Raw genomic sequence first — 7,173 nt, 5'->3', positions numbered from 1 at the left:
AGAGGTCAGGAAGTACCTATAAAGGGACAACAGTGAAGACTGAAAGTAGGGACTCTTTTATTTCAAGTTTCTCCACCAGATCAGGCCAGAATTAGCCTTACTACATGCCAAAAAAAAAAAAAAAAAAAAAGGAAATAATAGCCAAGAGTAAAAGTAAAAATACCTAGTCCTTTATTCCATTTTTCTATCAAGTCAGGCAGATATCAGCTCTCTTACAAAAAAAAAAAAATAAGAAAGATCAGTTCAAATAGCTAAGCATATTTAATATTGAACTGTATGCATAACAAAATATAACAGGAAATGCTAGAGCAGACTTTAAGATAGATTGATGAAACGCCATATGATTATTGGAAACATTAATAGAAGGTATATTAGCCCAAAAGAATTTTTTTCTGAGTATTGTCACCATTAATCTTCACTAATGAGAAGCAATAAGCAGTGGAAAAACATCATCCACCCAAAACTCTTCTTCTTTGTTGTCCCTCAAGCACAGAGGCTGAACGCTCTGACAACCAGAAGGCATAAGAATGCTGCCAGTTTTCAGTAAGTCACATGATGGAGAAATTCCCCTGTGCTGTTCCTTCTGTGTTCAGAGACTCGCAAAAATGAATCCTAGCCATTGGGATGCATAATTTGGAAATCAGAGAAGAGTTTTTGGATTTTTTTTTTTTTTTGACTTTACAGTTCTTTCTATTAGATGAGGTCTCTAAAAGGAGGTTCTCAAGAAAAATGCAGTTTTCATTACTATACATTTTAGGTCTAGAAGTTGAAGAATTTGCAAAAAAAATCTTTGAAAGAGAGATGGACTTCTTAGCTATATAGAAACAATGAGTTGTTGGAATGATTTTTCAGTACATCTGTGTTGATATTATAATCAGACTTGAAGAAAAAAAGGGATAACGTGTCACTGAATTGAAACTACTGGCTAGAAAACTGTAGGATCCAAGAAGAGAGTTTCAGTCATGGAAAGATGCCTTCTGTTCTTAAAGTTCAGTACATTGCACTGAACATTGGGGCCCTCTGAATCATTCTGTTTGCATCGAGTTGGAAAAAAAAACAAACAGACTATATCCAGTCCCACATATTCAGCTAAAAAAAATTCCATCCCCCCCCCAGTCAAGAATGTAATGAAATAATCTCTCCAAGATCTCTCAACACCAACAGTACATAAGTGAATGAGATCACAGAAAGGGAGCTGATCACCTCTTCACTATTTAGTCATCTTGTACACTCAACAATCCAAGCTGCTTTCTCTGACACTGCGCAGCGGTTCACCTTTACCCTTGCAGAGTGAGCCTGCTGTGCAATCAGCATGCACAGCCCTCCAAGGCTTGCATGGCCTAGAAGGCAGCCTGCCTTACCAGTCCGACAGAGCCCTCCGAGACTATTTTCAGGACTCAGTCACAGTAAGTGTAGGGTCCACACTTCTCAAACCACAGAAAACACAGAGTGCATGGAATCCTCTATTAATTAAGGATGCAACTGCCCATGAATATTATGAGATTTCCAAAAATAATTCTGATGCCTAAAATTCAATTTGGTAGGCAATTTGTTATGAATAACTTCTATAGATGCATTTAAAACTACAAGCAGCAATCAGACAAAAATATTCTCAAACTATTGATGAGAAGTGCATTATATTTCCTAGAAATAGTACTGTAAAATAATAAAAATCTCTTTAGTAATAAAGTAGAATTACTAAATTACTGTAGTAAAAGTAATAAACTATGCTTTAAAATTCATATAATAGGTAGGTCTTACTGCAAATTGGCGAGAGATTTTTCTGTGTTTTCCATCTGCATTTTCTTCATGTTCCATAGTTCATTTAATTCTTTGAGTTCTTTTTTTAAATTTTCCGTAGTGTGAAAGTGTTCAGCCATTTGACTGGAAACAAATTATTTTTTTTCCTGGCAATTAAAAAAAAAAAAGCATGTAAATTAGGCAGGGCTAGATTTCCAGATACTGTCTTTTAAGCAAATGATTATGGGCAACAAGTCATTAAATTTTATACCCAAAGAGAGAAACTTCTTTCAGAGGGGGCAGCTGAAGCACTTAGTGCAACTGGAAGAATTGCAGTTCTGTAAGAGCACAGCTTGGCGCATCCAGGTATCCAGTCCTCCAACTTGTTGCACAATTCTTCTAGTATACATCCACAAACTCAATATGGCACTTGTATTTTTGTAGTTGCCTGTGTTGTATATGGATGTATGCATGTATGTCATAAAATACATATCTTTTTTTATTTTTGTTCTTGTAGATAAAAGTTTTGCAAACAAGCACTGGCTGGCACAGCAAAAACTTTATTATCGATTGTGAAAAGTAACAAATTTTGTACATGATCTAAGTCTGGGTCTATTTATTCCAGTGTATGCATCCAGTCACAGCACCTTAACTTTTCTTACTAGGTCACCAAGGTATTCACAAAATGTAATACTGTTTTAGGCAGATACCTAAAAAACTTGAGTTTCAGGAAAAATCAGTAGTTTTAGTTGCCATTCTTCAGGGAGAATATGGCTTACTCCTTACCTCTGAAAAGTGGCATTTCGAATTTAGTTGCCTAAACAGAGTTGTCCTCTTTTAGATGTCAAGTTTTTCATGAACATAGCTGTCCGGTCCTCCAGACAGTGGAGGATTAAAGCACAGAAGATGACTCCTGAACTCCTGCCTACTTTCTTCACCCACATGTACACAACTCAAAAAGGTGCTGACTTTAAGTTGCTGAAAACCTTTACCTTAAAAAGCGTTTTCACTAAACTTCCCGTTCTATGGAAGACAGATGAAGTGACTGACAGTCACAGGACCCAAAAAACGATAGGAATCCATGACTACCTTTTAAGAACCACATTATCTGGTAAAGAAAGCTACAGCTTCCCCACAATGAACAAGGTAAACACAAAGCACCGCAGCCGTTCAATAGCGCTAAACAGGTAGAAGCCTTCTTTTGGGGTGATACTTCTAAAGCAGTCTTGCTGCATTAGTCTTTGCAACCCATAGTAATGGGTTGTGGGTAGCTGTGTAAGTAGGTGCAATTGAGAGGGAGGAAAATAGCTTTTGATTGTCCTTGTGTATACATACACAATTTAAGTGCACACATCTATAAATACCACATTTCAGAAGCCCACAATTCAGTAAGCAAAGAACAGTAGGTAAATAAAGATCAATAGTCTTTAATTTTCTTCTTCAGATATGGCCTCTAAAACACACCTGTAAAAAAACACAAGGAATCAAAGCATTTGTAACAGATGTTAGCCTGGATATGAAGGTGTGCAAGGTACCACAAGAACATGACACTTTTAAAGCCTCTGTTATCTGTGGAAGTGTAATATGTATCTGTATAGGATTAGATAGAAATTTCAGGTTTCTTGCAGGAACATAGAATCATAGTCTCAAACCTCTGAGGAAAAGTCAGATTAGATTTAGGCTCAGTACCAGGAGAACTTGGAGAAATGTGGTAGCCCTTGATATACAGGATGTCTGTATGAACGTGCTGGCCTTAAACTTTACATATAATGAAATTTGAGATGATTAAGATATCAGGGCAAGATATAAATATGTACACAAATAAGCCATGACATGTTTTTTTGCCAAAGTGTCAGGTTCACATATGAGCTGTGTTAGAACAGAAGTGCCAATGAAAGAATATTTTTCTTTACTTCCAGCACTTTTTTCAGGACTTTTTAATGAAGACAGACAAAACCTCAAAATGTTGGCTTCAAGCATAGGGAATACAAGCCATTGAGTCAGTGCAATCTGGTACCTGTTATAGAAGGCAGAGGATTTGCAATCAGGTTTTAGAAGAAACAAACAAAATCAGAGAGTCTACATTCTATGACCCGAGTATCGATAGACTGAATTTCTGCTCCTTATGGCTTGCTGTAGTGCGTAACAGGGCAGCATCCTACCTAAGCTGAATGCATCCCTTGGCACTTGGTCATTCAGCTGTTCAATACATGAAGAGCATCCTCCATTCTTCTCAGTTGCTGAACAAAACTACAGGTGTATTATGGGTTAGAATATACATACCTAGCTTTTAGACATTTAAATGTAGCAGACTGATCTAAGTCCCTTCAAATTCAATAGTGAGGTGCAAAAGACTCCAGGATGTGATTCATTTCATCCTAAAATAGGTAAACTATGAAGAATCATGTGAATTCCTTGATTGGTTGGAAGTTGGAGACTCTGTATTACTCCTGTACTAATGTTATGGAGTCATAGCTTAAATGATGCCATGGAAGAAATGGCTACACACTGAACAAGTTTTAAACAAGCCAATGTCTTAATCATGAGACAGCCCTAAAATCTCTGAATATAACTTCAGACAACTTTTCCTTAAAAGTAATCTAACATGATTAACATAATATAGTGCAACCCTGCACAGTTAGAAATACGAGATATTGTTAACAATAATTCAGCCCCTTTTATAAAGTCTCCCTTTCGCAGAACTTGAATTGTTGCAACCAAGGAACTGTACCAGGCTCTAAGAACACAACATTTAAGGTACTCAGGTATTGTTACTAGTGCAGAGCTCTACAGATCTCATAAAACAGGCTTTGTAAATCGTTTTATTTCGCTTACTCAGAACACTCTTCTAATACTCCTTCAGAACATCAGCTCAAATATTGTTCGAGTAACTAACGGGCACAGTTATTTACAGTTACCAGGAAAGGCAGCATTAAAAATAATAATCAGAAATTAAATAAATGCACTGATAAACCCTGTAGAATTACTGATGATCTGTGTACTGACTCATCAGTCACTTCCACGTGTTCTAAGACCTATTGGTATATCTGCAGTTTGGTAGAGCACAATCTTTAGCAGAAAAGGATGTATAAACTGTCTTTTCTGCCAAATTTAGAAAACTGTGTGAATCGATAAATTCTCCAATGCTTAATTTAAGACTCTGTCATACACAGGAAGCCTCAGATTTTATCAATAGAAATTACCGGATTCATGAAAGCCACTCTGAACAACAGAAAAGCTTTTCTTTTTTTTTTTGTAAATCTATATTACAGCAAAGATGAGTCATATCTAACTGAAGTTTATACAAATGAAAGAATAATAAAAATGAACAGAATCTTAGAAAGAAGATGTTTGTTTCTTCTACTGCTTATAACCGTGTTTATATAAAGCACAGTCTTCAGTAATGAAATTCCGTAATCCCCTTTGGTGGATTTTACAGTTTCGTAACTGATACAGCAGATATAAGCCATCATTTACAAAAAGATGCCATCTGCTGAGCAAACATGCAATCAGCAGGCACTTCCTATTATACCAGAATCTTTTTCGTCCTTTATTGATTTTTCTCCTTTGTATTTCTAAAACCCCTCAAGCAATCTGAGCCAGCGTAGCAAATGAAGAAAGCAAAGGACTTCTCAATGACCCCAATATCAATTCTGCTTTCTACTTTACGCTGTCTCAAGGCTATGGACCTCATGGGTTAGTTCAAGCAAGAGACAGAAAATAGTACATACACTATGTCTGTATACAGGCAACCGTGTAGAAATGACAGCCTAACCTTTATGGTTAAACATACTTCAAGAAAGCCATACAAGCATTAAATTATTCACCTGTATATCATTTAACTGTTGCTGCATAGTACTTCTTTTTCGTTCCAGTTGTTGTTCAGTTTGCTTCTGCTGTTTGTCTAGCTCTTGTACTCTCTGATCCAAGTAGGACAGCTTCTGGAGAGTTTATGTATAAACACACGTGTTAGTATTCAAAGGTTATTGTCCTACATTCTATAGAAATCAGAACCTGTATTAGTTATTAAATAGTTCAACAATTACCATTCTTAAGCTTGTTTGTTTTCCCTTCCATATCCATTTTTGCATCATATAGGCCTATATACCCTTTGCCTCGAATGAAAAAATGACATTTAAAAAAGAAAATATCTTTTCTACTTTATACAGTGTTTATCATCTTACAGCAATAAATTAGTGCTTACTCTGCTCCCCGCTCCACTTCTTTACTTTCTGTCTGCTGAGGAAGTTAAATATAAAGTTCTGAAATCGAAATGTATTTTGGAATAGCTTCCATGGATTTTGTATAAAGACCAAAATAAATATTTACTTATTATCACTAACTCCTGAAAAATACAGCTGAGGACAGCTAGCAAGAGGAAGATGATGATGGGAAAGAAAATAAAACATCGGGATATCTAATTTTTTTATTTTTCCATGAATCCACTCTATTATTAATTAGCATCAAGAAAAACATGAGTTCTTGTCTATTGTATTAAATTTACTTGCATAATTAGTGAGCAAATATTAAATGACAATTAATACAAGTAATAAGGAAAATACTACATTACTAAAAATGCTTATATAAGTTTTATAATAGTTTTGTTATTCAAAGTTTTAAATTCCATCAGACTATATAACAAAGAATATTAAACCACGTATTGTTTCCACTCTCAAACAATCATTTTAACCTTTAATCCACGAGAAAGTTCTTCCTTGAAATCCCCAATATATTTGTATATCACTCACATGCAGATCCACTCGTGCAAACTCTGTTTCCAGGCTTTTAAAACAGAAGCAAATGCACACTCTAGACGGTGATGTATAACTTGCACCACACCTCTCTAGGTTTCCCAGAAACTAATGATGTGATCTTTGTCACATTGTTTCTACTTAGTTTTAGCTGGGGAAGGGCTAACAACATTAGTCACTGCCATTAATGCATTGTTTTGAAAATACTGTTAGCTATTAGAGGAATCTTTTTAAAAAATTTTTCACTTTGACTTATTAAACCTGCATCAAAAATAAACTATCACATAATTCATTATCCAAACTCAAACTATTCAACATCCTCCACCTCTCCTCCAAAAAACAGTGAAGTATTGCTACGTGCAGACTATGTCAAGAGTCCTTCAAAGAGAATAACAGTAAAAACCTGGAGAAGACAATCTCCCACGACAAGCTATTTACTAGTAGTCAGATAACAGAACTAGGAACCTGCACACTGATTCAGCAACAAAAAACTTCCTGCCAAGTCAGGAGAAATCCTTGTATCTGGGCTTTGAGCAAAAATTAAAAATCCTGTATCTAAACTGAATAGGCTCAGAAGACATTGATCTTGAGCGATTGTAAGAATTTTCCACAACAAGTATATGGCTTATTGAAAATGCCTTGCTGTAATTCTGGAGATAAACCATCAGTAGCTTGCTTTCCC

Source organism: Buceros rhinoceros, unplaced genomic scaffold (assembly GCF_000710305.1).
Source record: "Buceros rhinoceros silvestris isolate BGI_N320 unplaced genomic scaffold, ASM71030v1 scaffold11729, whole genome shotgun sequence".
In the NCBI taxonomy this organism is placed as follows: domain Eukaryota; kingdom Metazoa; phylum Chordata; class Aves; order Bucerotiformes; family Bucerotidae; genus Buceros; species Buceros rhinoceros.
The sequence above is the reverse complement of the archived record's forward strand: the minus strand, read 5'-3'. Positions refer to the sequence as shown.